The sequence below is a fragment of the Bison bison genome, unplaced genomic scaffold, assembly GCF_000754665.1.
Source record: "Bison bison bison isolate TAMUID 2011002044 unplaced genomic scaffold, Bison_UMD1.0 scf7180017864533, whole genome shotgun sequence".
In the NCBI taxonomy this organism is placed as follows: Eukaryota; Metazoa; Chordata; class Mammalia; order Artiodactyla; family Bovidae; genus Bison; species Bison bison.
In genome coordinates, this window is record NW_011495082.1 from 5,955,460 (window position 1) to 5,976,974 (window position 21,515).

The window sequence follows — 21,515 nt, forward strand, 5'->3', positions numbered from 1 at the left end:
TTTCATGCACTGGAGAAGGAAATGGCAACCCACTCCAGTGTTCTTGCCTGGAGAGTCCCGGGGATGGCGGAGCCAGGTGGGCTGCCGTCTCTGGGGTCGCACAGAGTTGGACACGACTGAAGTGACTTAGCAGTCAAGGCTATGGTTTTTCCAGTGGTCATGTATGGGTGTGAGAGTTGGACTGTGAAGAAAGCTGAGCGCCAAAGAATTTATGCTTTTGGACTGTGGTGTTGGAGAAGACTCTTGAGAGTTCCTTGGACTGCAAGGAGATCCAACCAGTCCATTCTAAAGGAGATCAGTCCTGGGTGTTCATTGGAAGGACTGACGCTGAAGCTGAAACTCCAGTACTTTGACCACCTGATGCGAAGAGTTGACTCATTGGAAAAGACCCTGATGCTGGGAGAGATTGAAGGTGGGAGGAGAAGGGGACGACAGACGATAAGATGGTTGACGGCATCACCAACTCAATGGACATGGATCTGATGAACTCTGGGAGATAGCGATGGACAGGGAGGCCTAGCGTGCTGCGGTTCATAGGGTCACCAAGAATCTGACACGACTGAGCAACTGTACTGAACTGACTCTCTGTTTACACACCTCCCTGAGAGACTTCTAAGTTCAAGAAAAGTAAAGACTCTTCATGGTCTCAAAGTGCTCAGCTTTTAGGACCATTTAATTATCTTTTCTACTAAGAAACACAAAAATCACATCTACAAGGTATGATAGGAAATAAAATGAAAGTTCTGAAAGATGAATTCAGAACTCAAGAAAATATAACCTTAGATTTATTTATTTATTTATTTTCGTATGTGAATACATTGCATTTTTCTTATGTAAGCATTTGTCAGATAAAATCTAGGCTGTAAATTGTATAATTGGGACAGTATTACATGAGATGTTAAATATATTAGATGCAGTATTTAACCAAGGTCCTGCCTCTTTTTTTACTTCAAGAATTCTTATGCAGATAAAAGTTAACAATTGACAACGAGAGTTTGAAACATGGGTCTTAAATATTTATAGACACTAAAAAACCCAGTATTTTCCATTTTCAGCTATATCATGTTTATGGATTCTCAGATTATTTAACTTTTTGCTTCCTGCCTCTCTTTGTTTCTCTAGCTATCAAATATATAGTAGAGAAAATAAGGGAAATTGTTCAAAATCTGTGGAAGGACGTTAATTTTAGCAGTAAGTAAATCTTGCTGCTTGAATACCTTTTTTTTTTTTTTTTTAAGGGGCAAGATTCTTGTAAAGATGTAAAAAAACAGTCTAGTAGAATAAAGTACATGTACTTTCTATGTAAATTGCTAAGATGGAAAACATTTTATTTCATGGCATTAATGTCACAGGTCAGTCAAGAGTTTATTGCCAATCCAGAGGAAATTCTCTTTTCAATGACATATGTCATGACCTTCAACTTGTAGTAGTTGTAGAATGCTTAAGGTCAACTATTCTTACATTCAGAAAATCCAAATGATGTACATGACAAATGGTAGAGTATATTGTAAATGATTTCTTGGGCAAACACAGTAAAATATTGCGCTGTGGGCTGAAAGGTTACTGACCCTGTGATATTATGTCTGACACTAATCATTATTTTCCAATTGAGCTATTTGAAAGGATAGTCAATATTTTGTTTGTTAGACTTCTCCTTTTAGTTTATATGAATTGGAAAGATGCTGCCCCTCCCTGTACCTCACCAAATGGAATATAGCTACTGAAATTTTATCAACCAAAGACAAATTGTAATGAAGGGCAGGATTTCTTTCTTTCTGTACAATTTTTCTTTCTTTTTGCTCTGATTTTAATTAGATTTTTTTCATTTTACTCAATGGAAAAAAATAGAAGCTTCACGTAAAATTAAAATTTCAGTGTTAATAGTTTACTATCTAGAAAGAAAAATCAACATTGAGCATGCATCCTTTATATACTATACACTGTACTGGTTTTTTTTTTGCTGTTTTCCTTAAATAACAGCCTCAATAGACAATGATTTAGAAATGATTTACCTGCCTTGTCTCTAAAATGTGCGTTTCTGAGTTCTCAAAAGCAACAATGGATTTTTTTTTTCTTCTCCAAAATTGACACATCTCACCTCTTGTCCCTTTTCTACAGCTGTCCTCCAGCAGTCCCACTGCTAATTAATACTGCTCCCCAGAGATTTTTCTCATAACATACTGGATGAAGGGTGCTGTCCTGTTTCACTATATGACCCATTCATTATAGTACTTGTCTATTCTGTGTTTTGAGAGATTACAGCATCTAAGTACCAGATATGCATTCATTTGGTGCTCTTTTTGTATAAACCATGGCCTAATCATCTCTACACTAGAAATGCCTTAGAAATCACTGTTCACTTTTATTTTAGGCTGTCAAAGAGATTAAGAGAAAAAAGTACTACATGAGTTAATGTATTTGATTCCTAAATCCTCTGATTGGTAGGGATTGTAAGAGAGAACTTCCAGAACCTGTATCACTGCTTTACACAGCTTCTCATTTCATCCCATCCATGACTCTCATGGTTTATGGCACATAACCTAAAACAGTAAACTTGAGCCACTTAGAGAACATCTGTAACCTTGGAGAGGGAGACTCACTCTGAGACTAGTACATCTGGGACCACACACAGAAAGTATCCTAGGAGCAAAAACAAACAAAACCCCCTCAAAACTGCTATATTTTTTATTATGCAATATTTGTGTTTAGCCGTTGTCACTGTTATTATATCTCATTATTACATCTTTTCCCATGTTTATTACTACTGCTCTGCATATCACAGTTACTGTCTATCAAATATTTTTATTGCCCTAGAATTAACTTTATTCTGCCCCTATCTTTGAAGCAACAGAGGAAAGATTTTTCTATTTAAAAACTAGTGCTGAGATGACTCTAAAATAGAGTGTAACAAATTCAGAATGTGGGAGCAAGTATCATAAGAAGCTTTCCAGCCAACTTTGGCCTAAGAGCTACAAGAGATGTATATTATCACTGTGCCGATAGAGTGAAGTGAAGCATGTTCATGAGACTGTAACATAAGCCAAGTTAAATTAAAGGCATTCTTTCCTAGATAGGTGCACAAGAAAGGAACTCAAAATGTCTTGGTACTTTCTTAAGAAGAGCGATCCAAGAATAGAAATGGCACAGATAAAAGGCAACAACCAATCCTCATTACTGTTAAAGACACATAAGGATGTGTCACATTAGGAAGGCACTAGGGTGCCTTCCCTCCATTAGAGCATCATTCACCCTTGCAGGATGGTTTGAGAAGTAGTGCTCTTATTATTGTTGTTTAGTTGCTAAGTTGTGTCCAACTCTTTTACAACCCCATGGACTGTGACCTGCCAGGCTCCTCTGTTTATGGGATTTCCCAGGTAAGAATACTGGAGTGGGTTGCCTTTTTCTTCTCCAGGAGATCTTCCTGACCCCAGGGATCAAACTCATGTCTCCTGCTTAGCAGGCGGATTCTTTACCACTGAGTCATCTGAGGCATATTCCTCCCCTCAAATTCCTTTATTTTAATTGATTAATTAATCCATTAGAATTGTTTTGAGTGATAAATTGAGACATTGATGATAATTTAGCAAATTGATGTATAAGAAGCCATGACTGGGTTGTCATTATTTGGGGCAACCAAGAATGATTATCTTCTCAAGACTAGAGAGGATTTACGGAATAAAGAATTAAAAGGTAACTAAGATGAAAGAGGTATATTCCTCAAAATTTGGCTTAGGACTAGACTTATCCATTCCTTCATCATTCAGTCAAAGAGAAAAGATATCCTCTCTCCCCATATATAAACAGAATAGGAAGAGTACAGTTTAAGCATTACTATGAGCAAAGCTAGTGGAGGTGATAGAATTCCAGCTGAGCTATTTAAAATCCTAAAAGTTGATCCCGTTAATGTGCTGCACCCAATATGTCAGCAAATTTGGAAAACCTAGCATTGGCCACAGGACTGGAAATAGTCAGTTTTCATTCTAATCCCAAAGAAGGGCAATTCCAAAGAATGTTTAAACTAGTGTACAATGGCGCTCATTTCACATGCTAGCAAGGTAATGCTCAAAATCCTTCAAGCTAAGCTTCAACAGAACATGAACTGAGAACTTCCAGATGTGCAAGCTGGGTTTAGAAAAGGCAGAGGAACCAAAGATCAAATTGTCAACATTCGCTGGATCAGAGAGAAAGCAAGGGAATTCAGAAAAACATCTACTTCTGCTTCACTGACTATGCAAAAGATATTGACTGTGTGAATCACAACAAACTGTGAAAAGTTCTTAAACAGATGAGAATACCAGACCACCTCATCTGTTTCCTGAGAAACCTGTATGCATATCAAGAAGCAACAGTTAGAACCAGACATGGAACAATGGACTAGTTCAAAATTGGAAAAGGAGTACCTCGAGTCTATATATTGTCACCCTGCTTATTTAACTTATTTGCAGAGTACATCATGCAAAATGCCAGGCTGGATGAATCACAAGCTGGAATCAAGATTGCTGGTAGAAATAACAACTTCAGATATGCAGATAATACCACTCTAGTTGCAGAAAATGAAGAGGAGCAGAAGAGTCTCTTGATGAAAGTGAAAGAGGAGTGTGAAAAATATGGTTTAAAAGTCAATATTCAAAAAACTAAGATCATGGCATCTGGTCCCATGACTTCATGGCAAATAGAAGGGGAAAAAGTGGAAGCAGTGACAGATTTTATTTTCTTGGGCTCCAAAAACACTGTGGATATTTTTGGAGCCATGAAACTAGAAGATCCTTGCTCTTTGGAAGGAAAGCTATTACAAACCTAGACAGCATATTAAAAAACAGAGACATTACTTTGCCAACAAAGGTCCATCTAGTCAAAGCTATGATTTTTCCAGTAGTCATGTATGGATGTGAGAGTTGGGCCATAAAGAAGAATGAAAGTAAAGAATTGATGCTTTCAAAATGTAGTATTTGAGAAGATTCTTCAGAGTCCATTGAACAGCAAAGAAGTCAAACCAGTCAATCTTAAAGAAAATCAACCCTAAATATTCATTGGAAGGACTAATGTTGAAGCTCTAATACTTTGGCCACCTGATGCAAAGAGCCAACTCCCTGGAAGATACCCTGATGCTGGGAAAGACTGAGAGCAGGAGGAGAAGAGGGCGACAAAGGATGAGATGTTGGATGCATCACTGACTCAATGGACATGAGTTCGAGCAAAATCCAGGAGATGGTGAAGGACAGGGAACCCTGGCATGCTGCAGTCCATGGGGTCACAAAGAGTCCAATCGGACAAACTTAGTGACTGAACAACAAAAACCATTTTTATTTTGCATATTCCTGCATCCATGTTATTACTTCTCAAGGTAGCTGAGTTTCAGTGGGTGCCTCAACACAAGGAAACCCTCAGATGCCCTCATCTATGGGAAATAATTTGTATTTTGTGAATGCCATGCAAATAATAGTTCTTCCCGTTTCTTTTGAAACCAGGTATCTATGTGATAGATAGGTTGTTCTGAATTCCACATATTCTTGACCAATTCTTGTGTGAGAGAGCCTGACTGGAGAGTCTATTAGTGACTCTAGTACTTTTAAAGCCAGGAGACATTTCAAATTGCAGATAAGCAACACATTGTTCTTAATAGCTCAGTCATGTCCAACTCTTTGTGGCCCTATGGATTGTAGCTGGCCAGGCTCCTCTGTCTGTGGAATTCTCCAGGCAAGAATACTGGAGTGGGTAGCCATTCTCTTCTGCATGGGATCTTCCTGACCAAAGGACCATACCTGTTTCTCCTGCACTGCAGGAGGATTCTTTACCATCTGAACCACCAGGGAAATTGCACAGATAGGCAAACAAGACCCGAGATTTTTAAGCTATTGCTGTCAGATCATAAAGCAATCATTTGATAAAGCTAGCAGTAACACCTGAAATACTTGGTTCTTTACCTTCAATATATATATTCACTGCTTCGTCAACCTCACTTGACCAACATTCTCTTATTTAATTAAACTCTGTTACAAATTACTGTTTTTTATGTACTAAAATGAAATAAGTCTTGAGATTTGTTTTTACATCTGTAAGAAATATTGTAATTATTTTTGTCTCTACTTCAAAGAAAGATCATCTGAGTCTTAAGGGAATTTTTCAGGCCACATCATACATCAAACTCTAAACTGTGAATTTCATAAGGAACTATAGATGTCTTAATTTCTATTATCATAGTATGAGTAATGAAACTGGTCAGAGAGGGGAATAATTTATGTACGTTAATAAGAAAGGGTAATATCAGGTTCTGAGTGGACCCTATGGTTCTGAATGCCAGTTTCATAGGCTCTATACTCCTGATTTTATCTAATCCAAGGAAAGTGCAGAGTCTTGATCAAGTTCAGTTCCTTTGAGTTTCACCCACACAGCGGTTAGAAAGAAGTAGAATCCAAGGATGCTGCAATATAGTACCTGTCCACTTGAATTAATCATTTTCAGAAAAGAAGACTAAAAGTACAGTTAAGAAGCAACAAGGGCAAAAGGGAGATTTACTGCTGATTGAAATGGACTAGTAATTCTTTGCTCATCCTCATAAAAATCATGCAGTGCAGCAGGAGAAAGAAATTAAAGGAGTGTTTGGAAGGCCAGTGGCAATGGTGTATCATTGTAAAAAAGGAAAGGAGAGTATATTAGGTGAACCGTAGCACCAAGGAAAGAGAAGCAGGTGTCTGCTGTCCTCCTCTGATCTTGTATTATTCATTACAGAGAACTTGTCTTCATAACAGAGAAAGTTTCTACTTGTAGGAAAGAAAAATATTTTGTAAAAGACACATGAAAGCTTTTTTGTGTGCAATTCTTCATGTATTTGGAAATATGTTTCTGCTGCCAGAATCAGAACTATATTTGTGGCATTTGCTTAAATGTTTATATTTTTATTGACAGCAGAGTTGACAACAGATATAACTGATGTAGGTGAAAAAGACTACTTTTGTCATGACTTGAAAAATAAATATTTCTATAGATATGTTAACTTTCCCAAGTGTTTTCATGTCTTTCATGTCCTCCATCTATTTGTTTACAGGTATTTATTAAGGGTCTGCAGTATGCTAGGCTCTGTTCTATATACTGATGATGCATTGGTTAGTAAGACATCCTTAGAGAGTTGTATTATGGTGGAAAGATAAACAGTGAACAACTAAATGAATAAAATTTTTTGGTGAGTGATACAAAAGCTAAAATCAGATTGATAAATTTAAGCACAGTGTATTAGTAGCCTGCTGCTGCTGCTAAGTCGCTTTAGTCGTGTCTGACTCTGTGTGACGCCATAGACGGCAGCCCACCAGGCTCCTCTGTCCCTGGGATTCTCCAGGCAAGAACACTGGAGTGGGTTGCCATTTCTATTAGTATAGCCAGAACTAAACCCAGACCTCCTCATTCTCAGGCCAACACCATTTCTGTTATACAAGCAATAAAGGATAAAATAAGATTTATAATATATGTGGTAAAACAGATGCAAAACAAAGACGGTCACTATTCTGCAGTGACGTGTGTTTTCCTCCAGTGATGTGCGTGTTATTATTGGATTTATTTTTTGTCCTTTGTTTTAGTTAAGCTTGTACTGCTTGTTGGAGAAGGAAATGGCAACCCACTCCAGTGTTCTTGCCTGGGAAATCCCATGGACAGAAGAGCCTGGTGGGCTACAGGCCATGGGGTTGCAAAGAGTCGCACGTGGCTGAGAGCCTAACACAAACACATACCTGCTTGTATATTAGAAATCACTGCTTTAGAATATTGGGCTTCCCAAGTGGTGCAGTGGTAAAGAATCTGCCTGCAATGCAGGCAGATCCCAGGAAGATCCTCATGAGGAAATACTGGAGAAATACTCGAGTATTCTTGTCTGGGAAAATCCCCTGGACAGAGCAGCCTAGCAGGCATGCTGCAGTCCACGGGGTTACAAAGAGTCGGACAGGACTCAGTGACTGAGCACAGACTCTTCAGATTCATTTTTAGATAAAAACAAACAAACAAACAAAAAACAAAGACTGCTGCTGTTGCTGCTGCTGCTAAGTTTCTTCAGTCATGTCCAACTCTGTGACCCCATGGATGGCAGCCCACCAGGCTCCCCCGTCCCTGGGATTCTCCAGGCAAGAACACTGGAATGGGTTGCCATTTCCTTCTCCAATGCATGAAAGTGAAAAGTGAAAGTGAAGTCGCTCAGTTGTGTCCGACTCTTCATGGACTGCAGCCTACCAGGCTCCTCTGTCCATGGGATTTTCCAGTCAAGAGGACTGGAGTGGGTTGCCATTTCCTTCTCCCCAAAGACTGCTAGTAAACTTAAAAATCTTGTATATTTAATAGTCCATATTTTACCAATAAAGAGAAGGATTTCAAAGTAACTATACTGACAGGGACTCAGTCAAATATGTATTCTTTTTTGTTTGAAGTGTGCTCATCCACTAAACTTAATTTTGAAAAACCCCCACAGAAGGTGAAACTAACTGACAGATGCTAAGTTTCCCAGCACTTCTGCTTGTCTGAGCCGACTAGAGCCATCACCCAGCTTCTGACTCAGGAACTAGTAAACCCCAGGGGAAGGGTAGGATGCATCTCCATGTCAGGTGGAATAGGGCCAACGCTTCAAGTTCCAGGTGGAGCAAAAGAACCTGGGCTGTGTTCGTGCTGACTACCTGGAGCCGCTTACAGTGGAGCCCAGAGGGGCAGCTTCCAGGAATCAGTGCCCAGCAGTGTTCTCTTGGGTTGGGATTTGGGGTGTGATTTTGATTACCGCTCTGGCTCTTGCCTGGCTTTTTTGGTTTGCTCAGTTCTGAATCTGCTAATCAGACTGTCCAGTAATTCTTTGAGTGACTTGATATACTATTGATAAATACCTTCTCTGGTTAAATAGTTTAGAGGTGATTTCTGCTGCTTGCAATGTTAAAATCACTATAACTTTATGAAGAAAAATCATATATATAATTTTTTTTTACAGCTATTAGTTCTATTAGAAACAGATATCAGGTTTTGGATAGGCAAAAGGAGACAGATATATGAATATAAAAAAATCTCTCCAGGTATTTCTAGCAAATTCTACTACTCCTATTGAGAATCTCTGGATTAAGACACCTTTCCATTGTTTTAAATGTCACAAAGCAATTATTAATTCATTGAGTCCTGAGGCAGAAACCTGGAGGGGGGAAAAATCAAGGGACCATTTGGTAGAATCTTGGCTTTTGTGGGCACAGGAGCCTGGACATTATGAAAATGCGTTTTGGAAACACATTTGAGGGAGCTGGAGACTCATGGGAGATTTAATCTATGTGAACAAAACCAGTGTCAGTTACAACTTCATGTTAAATACACATAAAAATATAAGTATAGAGTACTTTTTAAAGTTCAGAAACATGTTACAGCATATGTTTTGTGAAAATATATTGAATGTAATGAGAGATAATTTCTTTAACAATTTTGTCTAAATGAAAGCATCAGTTTTCCTATTGGTATGAATCTCTGTAATTAAGAATATCATGTTTAGGGGCAATGATCAAGCCTTTCAGTAAACAAAAGTAACAAAAGCAACAAAAATTAATGAAAGTAAACAAAAAAAAAACCCAAATAACCAGATCTCCCCTCAAAAAGGGACGGGAAAAAATCTATTTGCCATATTCTAAATAGTGAAAACCATAAACTTCGAAACTTGTAATATAATACAGATTTACTTATTGTTTCAGATTTAATTGTTCCAGACCCTGCAAGGAATTGCATTCAGTGAAACAGAGTAACCAGCAGTATTAAAAACTTTTAACTTTGGTCTTAAAAAGAACTTTAAAGTAGACCCAATTCTGACTGGCTGGGTTTCTATGTGCATGCGTGCTAAGTCACTTCAGTCATGTCCGTCTCTGTGTGACCCTATGGATTGCAGCCTGCCAGGCTCCTCTGCCTATGTGATTCTCCAGGCAAGAACACTGGCGTGGGTTGCTGTGCCCTCCTCTAAGGGATCTTCCTGACCCAGGGATCTAACTTGCATCTCCTAGGTCTAACCTGCGTTGGCAGGTGGGGCCGTGAATGCTAATGCCACTCTGTTTCCCAGTCCCGCTCAAATCCTCTCTAAACCCAGACTTGGAAGACTCTTTGCTTCTCTCTCCAGTCTTCTCTTTTTTTCCTCTCTCCTGCTTTGGTTCCATCACCTTCACCTGAGTATAGGCTTCATCTCTCTTCTTCTGGAAGCCTCTGTGTTTGATTTATTTTTTCCCCTGGTCTCTGTTTCAACATTTTAAAACTTCAGGAGCTCATTTGATTGAGGCAGTCCCTCTTCAGAAGGTGGAAGGAGATGAGGGAAGCTTGACTGAATAGACAAAGACTGCTGTGGGACTGGGAAGAGGAGGCTGAGGTCAATTAGGGGTAAAGATAGTGATTTTTATACTATTGTCCCCAAAATGCATGTAATGATGTTGTGCAATATATTAATTATTATATGTATTTCTATTTCTATTAATTAATAGAATTTATTAATTAGCATTAATTTATTTTAATCTATTCATTAATAGAATTTATTAATTAGAATTAATTATTAATTTAATTAATTTCTATTAATTAATTAAAATTAATATATTTTCTATAATATACTTCTATTAATTAATAGAAAATATATTAATTTTCTTTGATTTCTTAAATATCTTACATTTACCATTTTGGAGGCAATGTTGCTATTTTGTTTTCTCTTTTTGTAAATCCCAAATTTCATTTTATTTTCTTTTTCACAAAAAAATTCTTCCCCAAATCTGAACAATAAAATGAAGATAGGGGGAAACCAATTTTCTATTGGATTTTTATAATCCTAAATTATGTATCATTTAAGAAATGGCATAACTTATGCAACTTAGATAATTGTACATTACATTCCTGCCCTCAGAAGCCCAGACCCTGGAGTGCTACTTTCTCTGTTTAAATACCTAAGTTTTGTATTACTAATACTATTCAAGTTTATAGAAGTATCCTGAGAAAATCTAATATCTACATCATTTAAATTCCCTCTCCGTGAACATGACTAAGCTCAGCTGCTTAGTCATGTCTGACTCTTTGTGACCCATGGACTTTAGCACCCCATGTTCTTCTGCCCATGGAATTTGCCAGGCAAGAATGCTGGAGTGGGCTGGCATTCCTTACTCCAGAGCACCCTATAGACTTTTCTAAAATACTAATATCTCTCTCTCCATCCATCTATCTTTCTACATACCAATATGAAATGTCTATCTGCATCTGTTGCTATATACAAATATATTGCTCTTTATGCACCTTGAGAGTCTCAATTTTCAGAGTCTGAGAACTTTTATCTTTGGATCTATGTTTGAGATTGAACTTTTGCTGAGGACAGTTTATGTTAAAGAGTTAGTTGTGTTATTCAGTTGGGTGTATATTTGCCCCTTACACCCAGGGGATGATGTTTGATTGTTACCATTAGATGAATGTTACTGTCATCTGATTTTGGTGTTGACCATCTGGTGATGTCCATGTGTAGAGTCATCTCTTGGATTGTTGGAAAACGGTGTTTGCTATAACCAGCGTGGTGGCTCAGAGGTTAAAGTGTCTGCCTGCAATACGGGAGACCTGGGTTTGATCCCTGGGTCAGGAAGATCTCCTGGAGAAGGAAATGGCAACCCACTCCAGTATTCTTGCCTGGAGAATCCCATGGATGGAGGAGCCTGGTGGGCTACAGTCCACGGGGTTGCAAAGAGTTGGACATGACTGAGCGACTTAACTAACTTTCTCTTGAGAAAACTGTTAGCTTTTACCCTGCTTAATTTTGTATCCAAGGCCAAACTTGCCTGTTATAATAGATGTCTCTTGGCTTCCTACTTTTGCATTCCAGTCCCCTATGATAAAAAGAACATCTTTTTTTTTTTTTTAGTTAGTTCTGGAAGGTCTTGTAGGTCTCAGAGAACTATTCAACTTCAGCTTCTTCAGCATCAGTAGTTGGGGCATAGGCTTGGATTACTATGATATTGAATGGTTTGCTTTGGAAATGAACTGAGATCATTCTGTCATTTTTGAGGTTGCACCCAAGTACTGCATTTCAGACTCTTTTGTTGACTGAGAGTTACTCCAATTCTTCTAAGGGATTCTTGCCCACAGTTGTACATAAAATGGTCATCTGAGTTAAATTCGCCCATTCCATCCATTTTAGTTCATTGATCCCTAAGTTGTCGATGTTCACTCTTGCTGTCTTCTGCTTGACCACATCCAATTTTCCTTGATTCATGGACCTAACATTCCAGAGGTTCCTATGTAATATTGTTCTTTACAGCATTGGGCTTTACGTTCTCCACCAGACATCCCCAACTGAGCACCCTTTTCCCTTTGGCCCAGGTGCTTCTTTCCTTCTGTAGCTATTAGCCATTGCCCTCAACACTTCCTCAGTATCATATTGGACACTTCCAGATATGGGGGGTCATCTTCCAGTGTCATATCTTTTTGCCTTTCCATACTTTTCATGAGGTTCTACTGGCAAGAATACTGCAGTGGATTGCCATTTCCTCCACCAGTGGACCCTGTTTTGTCAGAATTCTTCACTATGACCCATCCATCTTGGCTGGCCCTGCATGGCATGGCTCATAGCTTCATTGAGTTGGGCAAGCTTCTATGCCATGCCATGACAAGATTGTTAGCTATGGAGGTTCACTGGTCATAGCAAAAGCCCTGTTCCAACAACCCAAGAGATTACCCTATACATGGACATCACCAGATAGTCAATACCAAAGTCAGACTGATTATGTTTTTTTTTTTTTTTTGCATCCAGAAATGGAAAAGCTCTAACAGTCAGCAAAAATAAAACTTGGAACTGACTGTGACTCAGATCATGAACACCTTATTGCAAAATTCAGACTAAAATTGAAGAAAGTAGGGGCACCCCTAGATAATTCAGGCATGACCTAAATCAAATCCCTTATGCTTATACAGTGGAGGTGGCAAATAGATTCAAGGGATTAGACCTGGTAGACAGAGTGCCTGAAGAACTATAGACTGAGGTTATAACCTTGTATGGGAGGTGGTGACCAAAACCATCCTGAAGAAAATGAAATGCAAGAAGGAAAAGTGGTTGTCTGAGGGAGCTTTACAGTAGCTGAGAAAAGAGAAATGAAAGGCAAAGGAAAAAGGGAAAAATATACCCAACTGAATGCAGAATTCCAGAGAATAGCAAGGAGAGATAAGAAGATCTGCTTAAATTAACAATGCCAAGAAATAGAGGAAAACAGTAGAATGAGAAAGACGTGACCCGGATAACCATGATGGTGTGCTCACTCACCTAGTCCCAGACATCTTGGACTGTGAAGTCAAATGGGCCTTAGGAAGTATTACTATGAACAAAGCTAGTGGAGGTGATGTAATTCCAACGGAGCTATTTTAAATCCTAGATGACAATGCTGCTAAAGTGCTGCATGCAATATGTTAGCAAATTTGGAAAACTCAGCAGGGGCCACAGGACAGGAAAAGTCAAAAGGAGGGTGATACCAAAGAACGTTCAAACTACCGGAAAGTGCACTCATTTCACATACTAGTAAGATTATGCTCAAAATCCTTCCAGCTAGGCTTCAGCAGTTCTGTGAACCAAAATCTTCCAGATGTACAGGCTAGATTTAGAAAAGGCAGAGGAACCAGTGGAACCAAATTGTCAATGTTCATTGTATCATAGAAAAAGAAAGGAGTTCCAGAAACAGATCTACTTCTGCTTTATTGACTATGTTAAAGCCTTTGACTGTGTGGATCATAACAAACTGTGGAAAATTCTTAAAGAAGTGGGAATACCAGTCCTTATGTGTTTTCTGAGAACCTATAATATGCAGATCAAGAAGCAGAAGTGAGAAATGGACATGGAACAATGGATTGGTTCAAAATTCATAAAGGAGCACAACAAGGCTCTATATTGTCACCCTGCTTATTTATTTTCTATGCAGAGTAGAAAATAATGGCATTTCATATGCCATATGAAATGCCTGGCTGGATGAAGCACAAGCTGGAATCAAGTCTGCTGAGTGAAATATCAACAACCTCAGATATGAAGATACCACTCTAATGGCAGAAAGTGAAGAGGAACTAAAGAAGCTCTTGATGAGAGTGAAAAAGCTGGCTTAAAACTCAACATTCAATCACTTCATGGCAAATAGAAAGGGAAAAATTGGAAACAGTGACAGATTTTATTTTCTTGGGCTCCAAAATCATTGCAGATGGTAACTGCAGCCATGAAATTAAAAGACGCTTGCTCCTTGGAAGGAAAACTATGATAAACGTAGACAGCTATTAAAAAGCAGAGACATCACTTTGCCAACTAAAGTTCATATAATAAAAGCTATGGTTTTCCCGGTAGTCATATACGGATATGAGAGTTGAACCCTAAAGAAGACTGAGTGCTGAAGAATTTATACTTTCAAATTGTGGTTCTAAAGAAGACTCCTGAGAGTCCTTTGAACTGCAAGGAGATCAAAGCAATTAATCCTAAAGGCAATCAACCCTGAATATTCATTGGAAGGACTGATGCTGAAGCTGAAGCTCTAATACTTTGGCCGCAAGAGCTGGTTCATTGGAAAAGACCCTGATGCTTGGAAAGATTTAAGGCAAAAAGAGAAGGGAATGTTAGAGGATGATGGTTAGTTAGCATCACCGACTTAATAAACATAAATTTGAGCCAATTCTGGGAGATAGTGGAAAACAGAGGAGCCTAGTATGCTGCAGTCCATGGGGTGGTAAAGAGTCGAACATGACTCAGTGACTGAACAAGTTTCAGCTAGTGGGTGAAGTCCAGGAATACCGCTAAATCCACTGCAGTGCACAGGACAGCCCCTACGGCAGTCACCCAGTCCAAGTGCTGAGAGTGCCAAGGCTGAAGAACCCTAGATCAAAGATTTCTGACGTAGTTTCACCACTTTTTTTTCTCTATGCCGTTTACAGCAGCCAGTATATGAAATTTCAAGCTTTTACTGCTCCACGTCTCCTGTGGAGTATTGTCCTCAAATACAGTTTTTGAAAAATATAACTTTTAGGCATTACATCATAATGTAATTTAAGATAGGTTTAGTTATCAATATTTTAATTAACTTATCATTAAGAAATAATGCAATATTTAGAAATGGATAAAAATATTTCTCATGTGAATATTATTTTATATTTCTCCATTTTAAAAGATTACATATTATTAAATATATCCCAGTGGTGAGAAAATAGTCTTAGTTTCAGATAGTTTCTGAACATACATATGTTGACAAAAGATTGTAAAGTAATTATTTAAATTAATGATTAATTTATAAATTAGATTTTTACTTTTTACATTTATTTAAGTAAAAGTATGAGATCCTAGATGGTTAACTTTTATGTAATTTAATACAATTTTTAATTGCTTTTCCAAGAAAAAGAATTTTGAATTTTCTTCCAATATTTCATTTGAATCAAAATACTGATAATGTACTACCTCCACAAAAAACTTGTTTTTATATATTTCATATATATGGGTAATAAGCTGGCTGAAAAAGTTGACTTAAAGCTCAATATTCAAGAAACTAAGATTCCAGCATGCAGTCCCATCACTTCATGGCAAACAGATGGGGGAAAAAAATGGAAACAATGGCAGATTTTATTTTCTTGGGCTCCAAAAGCACTGCGGACGGTAACTGCAGCCATGAAATTAAAAGACGCTTGTTCCTTGGAAGAAAAGCCATGACAAACCTAGAGAGTGTATTAAAAAGCAGAGACATCACTTTCTAACAAAGGTCCGTCTTGTCAAGCCTGTGGTTTTTCCAGTAGTCATGTATGTATGTGAGAGTTGGACCATAAAAGGCTGAGGGCTGAAGAAATGATGCTTTTGAATTATGGTTCTAAAGAAGACTCTTAAGAGTCCCTCAGACACCAAGGAGATCAATCCTGAAGGAAATCAATCCTGAATACACATTGGAAGGACTGATGCTGAAAGCTAAAGCTCCAGTACTTGGCCACCTGATGTGAAGAGCCAACTCACTGGAAAAGACTCTGATGCTGGGAAAGACTGAAAGCAGGAAAAGCGGGCTACAGAGGATGAGATGGCTGGATGGGATCATGGACACAATGGACATGAGTTTGAGCAAACTTGAGGGGATAGTGAAAGGCAGAGAGCCTCCCTCCGCCACCCTCACCTCATCCTATCCCTCTAGGTCTTCAGAGAGCCCTGAGTTGAGTTCCCTGTGATGTTTAGAAAGAGAGATAGAATATTTCTTCTAAAATGAAATTAGAAAAGGAAAAACATTGAAGAACATTCCTCTATGTGCCATTTCATCTGCACCTGTATTTTATCAGAAAATAAAATATCTACTTAATGCTAGGAAAATATATTTACATGGGCTATCTTGTTAAACAGCATTGTTTTAATATTTTGATATGTTAATATAAAGCTTAATGGAACACATGTATACCTGTGGCGGATTCATTTTGATATTTGGCAAAACTAATACAATTATGTAAAGTTTAAAAATAAATAAAAAAAAAAGCTTAATGGGCTGGCTGTAAAGGAAAAAAAAATTAAAGTTTTTTCTTTTTAAATTTTTGCAGTATTGTGTTGGTTTCTGCCATACAGCAGCACGAGTCAGCCATACTTATACATACTCACCCCCCTTTGTGAGCCTCCGCTCCCCCGATTCTACCCCTCTTGGTCACCACAGAGTGCCGGACTAGGCTCCCTGTGTTACGCAGCAACTTCTGGCCAGCTATTGGAGGGTCTGCTGGATTACTGGGCACGTTGCTTTAAATGCCATTCCTTTATTTCCAAGGAAGCAGGCTCCAGACTGGAAATATTATTTCAGGCTTACAAGAGGTCAATCAGCCAGGAAATCTTTCCCTTCCACCATATCATTAAGCTCATTTCATGTGAAGAGGGTAACCAAAGAACTAGAGGAATTTGACTATTTATACTTAGTTGCTTGGAAGACCTTGGAGAAATTTTTTTTTTTTTTTTTCTCAGAGAGTTGGATCTCATCGTGAACTAGGTCATGAGCAAAAGATCTGTGTTAAGTCAGGCAGATTTAGTTTTCACATATTGCTGAGAGGTCTGTGCCAAATACTAGGTACATGCAGTACATGGAAAATTTGTTCAGTTTCTTTTCTGTAATTTAGAACTAAGGAAAGGTGTGGCAAGCTGCCATCATTTAAATCATAACCAGCAGGTTTCATAACCTCTCATAGTCATAGTCCTAACTAACCAAAATCTTTGGTAAATAAATCCAAAATTATCATACATTCTAGAAGGTATAATTGTTAAGAGAAACGAGAAGTCATAGTGGAACAAGGTTGGTGCAAGACATACTGTTAATTGCCTACAAAATACCCATTGAATATTTCTCCTTTGCCTAGAGTTCCTATTCCCAACCTTAGGAAAGTACTCTTGATTAAGTCAGTCATAATAGTTTAAACTTGTGATACCCAAAACAGTAACCACCAGTCATATGTAGCTTTTGAGAACTTGATATGTGATGAGGCTAAATTAAGATATGCTATAATTATAAAATAGTTATATTAAATATTGAAGATTTAAGATTGTATAAAAATATAAAATATTTTGTTCATCTTTTAAAAATTATATTTTGGTTATATTGGGCTGAAATATATTATTAAAATTAATGTTTTTTCTTTCTTTTTATATTTTTAATGCAGGTATTACAAAATTAAGGATTATGCATGTACCTTGCATTATGTTTTTATTGGCTAGCAGCATGTAATAATGAATTTTTAGAGTTTGCATTTACCTTAAATATTCTTATTTTGACTTCAGTTTTGAATGAAGAAATGTAAAAAAAACATGCCCATCTGGAAGAAAGAAAATAATACCAAATGGAACTCTGAATCTATACAAAGTAAAAGAGTTTTAGGAAAAGTCACTATATAGGTAAACATAAACTAAATGATTTCTTATTTTTTCTCTTTTAAATTGAGATACAGTTGCTTTACAATATTGTGTTAGTTTCCTGGGTACAGCATGGTGATTCAGTATTTTTGCCAATAACATTCCATTATAGATTTTTACAAGGTAATGGGTATAGTTCCCTATGTTATATAGTAAAACTTACTTGTCAATTTTATATATAGCAGCTTATATCTGTTAATCCTGTACCCATAATTTGTCCCTCTGCACTTCCCTCTCCCCTTTGGTAATGACAAGTTTTCTTTCAATACCTGTGAGTCTGTTTCTATTTTGCATATACATTCATTTATATTATATTCCAGATTCCATATACATGTGATATAATATATATAATATTTGTTTTTCTCTGACCAATTTCACTAAGCACAGTGTTCTTTAGGTCCATCCACATTGCTGCAAATGGCAGGATTTCATTCTTTTTCATGGCTGAGTAATATGCCATTAGATAGATGTGCACGTTGTACACACACACACACACACACACACCACCTCTTCTTTATCCATTCATCTGTGGATGGACTTTTGGGTTGCTTGGCTATTGTAAATAGTGCTGGTATGAACATTGGGATGCATATATCATTTCAAATTAGTGATTTTGTTTTTTCTAAGTATATATCCAGAAGTGGAATTATGATCCCTGGATCAGGAAGATCCCCTGGAGAAGTGAATGACTACCCACTTCAGTATTCTTGCCTGGAGAATTCAATGGACACAGGAGCCTGAAGGACTACAGTCCATGGAGTTTCAAAGAGTTGGACATGACTTAGTGACTCAACAACAACAGGAAACATCTCAATGTCACTTTCACAATTTTTTTCCCTGTGCTAGTTCTATTTAATATTTTTAATGAAACTACCATACTGTTTTGGATAGTGGCTGCACCAATTCACATTTCCATCAACAGTGTACAAGAGTTTCCTTTTCTCCATATACTCTTCAACATTTGTTATTGTAGGCATTTTCACGATGGCCATTCTGACTGGCATGAGGTAACATGTCATGGTACTTTTGTTTTTCATTTCTCTAATAGAGACATTGAACATCCTTTTGTGTGCTTATTGGCCATCTGTATGTCTTTGTTGAAAAATGTCTATTTAAGTCTTCTGCACATTTTTTGGATGGTATTGCTTGTTTTTCTTTTAATATTCAAGTTGAATGCGTATGTGTGTGTGTATGCTCAGAAATGTCCAACTCTTTGTGACCCCTTGTAGTGCAATCCACCAGGTTCCTCTGTCCATGGAATTTTCCAGGTGAGAATATTGGAGTTAGCTGCCATTTCCTTCTCCAGGGGATCTTCCTGACTAGGGATCGAACCTGTGTCTCTTGTATTTCCTACATTGACAGGCAGATTCTTTACCACTAGCACCACCTGGGAATATTAACCCTTTATCAGTTATATCATTTGCAAATATTTTCTTCCATTTAGTAGGTTCTCTTTTCATTTTGGTTGTGGTTTCCTTTGCTGTACAAAAGCTTTTAAGTTTGATTAGATCTCATTTATTGATTTTTCCTTTTTTTTTTTCAAAAGAAGTAAGTCCCTTGGGGAACTGACCCAAGAAAATATCATTATAATTTATGTCAAAGAGTGTTCTGCTTATGTTGTCTTCTAGATGGTTTAAGCTTTCATGTCTTCCACTTAGGCCTCTAAACCATTTTGAGTTTATTTTTGTATGCAATGTAAGGGAATGTTCTAATTTCATTGTTTTACATGTGGTTGTCCACTTTTCCCAGCATCACTTGTTGAAGACACTGTCTTTTCTCCATTGTATATTCTTGACTCCTTTGTCATAGATTGAACATAGGTACATGGATTTATTTCTGTGTTCTCTTATCTGTTCCATTGATCTGTGTGTCTGTTTTTGTGCCAGTGTCTCACTGTTTTGATTACTGTAGCTTTTTAGTATGGTCTGATATCAGGGAGAGTTATAATTCCAGGTTTGTTCTTTTTTCTCAGAATTGCTTTTACATTCCAGGGTCTTTTGTGGTTCCGTGTAAATTTTAGGATTATTTTAGTTCTGTGAAATACTCTGTCCTAAGTATTTTGATAGGAATTTGCATTAAATCTGTAGACTGATCTGAGTATATGGATATTTTAATTATACTAATTCTTCAAATTAAAGAGAATGGAATATCTTTCTATTTATTTAAATCATCTTTAATTTTCTTTATCATTGTTTTGAAGTTTTTAGAATATCTTTCACCTTGGTTAAATTCATATCTAGGTATTTTTATTCTTTTTGATGTGATTTTAAATGGGATTTTTTCCTGCTTCCCTTTCTGATTGTTCATTAGTATATAAAAATGCCACAGATTTCTGTATATTAATCTTGTATCTTGAAATCTTGCTGAGTTCATTTATTATTTCTAATAGTTTTTGGATGGAGACTTTAGTGTTCTCTATATAGAGTGTATTATGTCATATGTAAATAGTAGCAGTTTTACCTCTTGGTTTCCTATTTGGATATATTTTACTTCTTTTACTTGTATGATTGCTGAGACTATGCCTTCTGAAAATATGTTAACTGAGACTGTGAGAATGGGCCTCCTTTCCTTGTTCCTGAATTTAGCAGAAAGGATTATAGCTATTCACCATAGAATATCATGTTGACTGTGGATTTGTAGTAAATGGCCTTTATTATGTTGAAAGATGTTTCTCTATAAAAACTTTAAAAAAAGTATACCTCAATCATCACCTCCTTAGACTCTGCATTATTGTTATTTATTTGTTTCTATCTAGCAGTACATTCAGAGAAAGCAATGGCACCCCACTCCAGTACTCTTTCCTGGAAAATCCCATGGACGGATGAGCCTGGTGGGCTGTAGTCCATGGGGTTGCTAAGAGTTGGACATGACTGAGTGACTTCACTTTCACTTTTCACTTTCATGCATTGGAGGAGAAAATGGCAACCCACTCCAGTGTTCTTGCCTGGAGAATCCCAGGGATGGCAGAGCCTGGTGTGCTGCCATCTACGGGGTCACACAGAGTTGAACACGACTGAAGCAACTTAGCAGCAGCAGCAATACATTATAAATCAGATAATCCATTGTTATTGTTTTTGTTTTAAGCTGTTAATTATCTTCTAAAGTGATTTTTCAGAAAAAGAAATCACTTTTTTAGCATGCATGGAATATTTTCCAGGATAGACCATATACTAGGTCACAAAACAGGTCATAACAAATTTGGGAAGGTAGAAATAATATCAGGTTTCCCTGGTGGCTCAGCTGGTAAAGAATCTGCCTGCCATGCAGGAGATCTGGGTTTGATCCCTGGGTTGGGAAGATCCCCTGGAGAAGGGGACGGCTACCCACTCCAGTATTTTGGCCTGGAGAATCCCATGAACTGTATGTAGTCCATGGAGTCACAAAGAGTCAGACACAACTGAGCGACTTTCACTGTCCTGTTTCTCTATGTCCACTTTGATGATAGTTTTTATCATAAATGGATGTTGAATTTTGTCAAATTCTTTTCCTATTTCTGTTGAGATCATCATGTTATTTTTGTCTTTCTTTTTATTGTTATGGTATAGCACATTGATTTAATTGAGTGTGTTAAGCTATCCTTGTGACTGTAGAATAAATCCAATTTCATCATGGTATATGATCATTTTTATGTATTGTT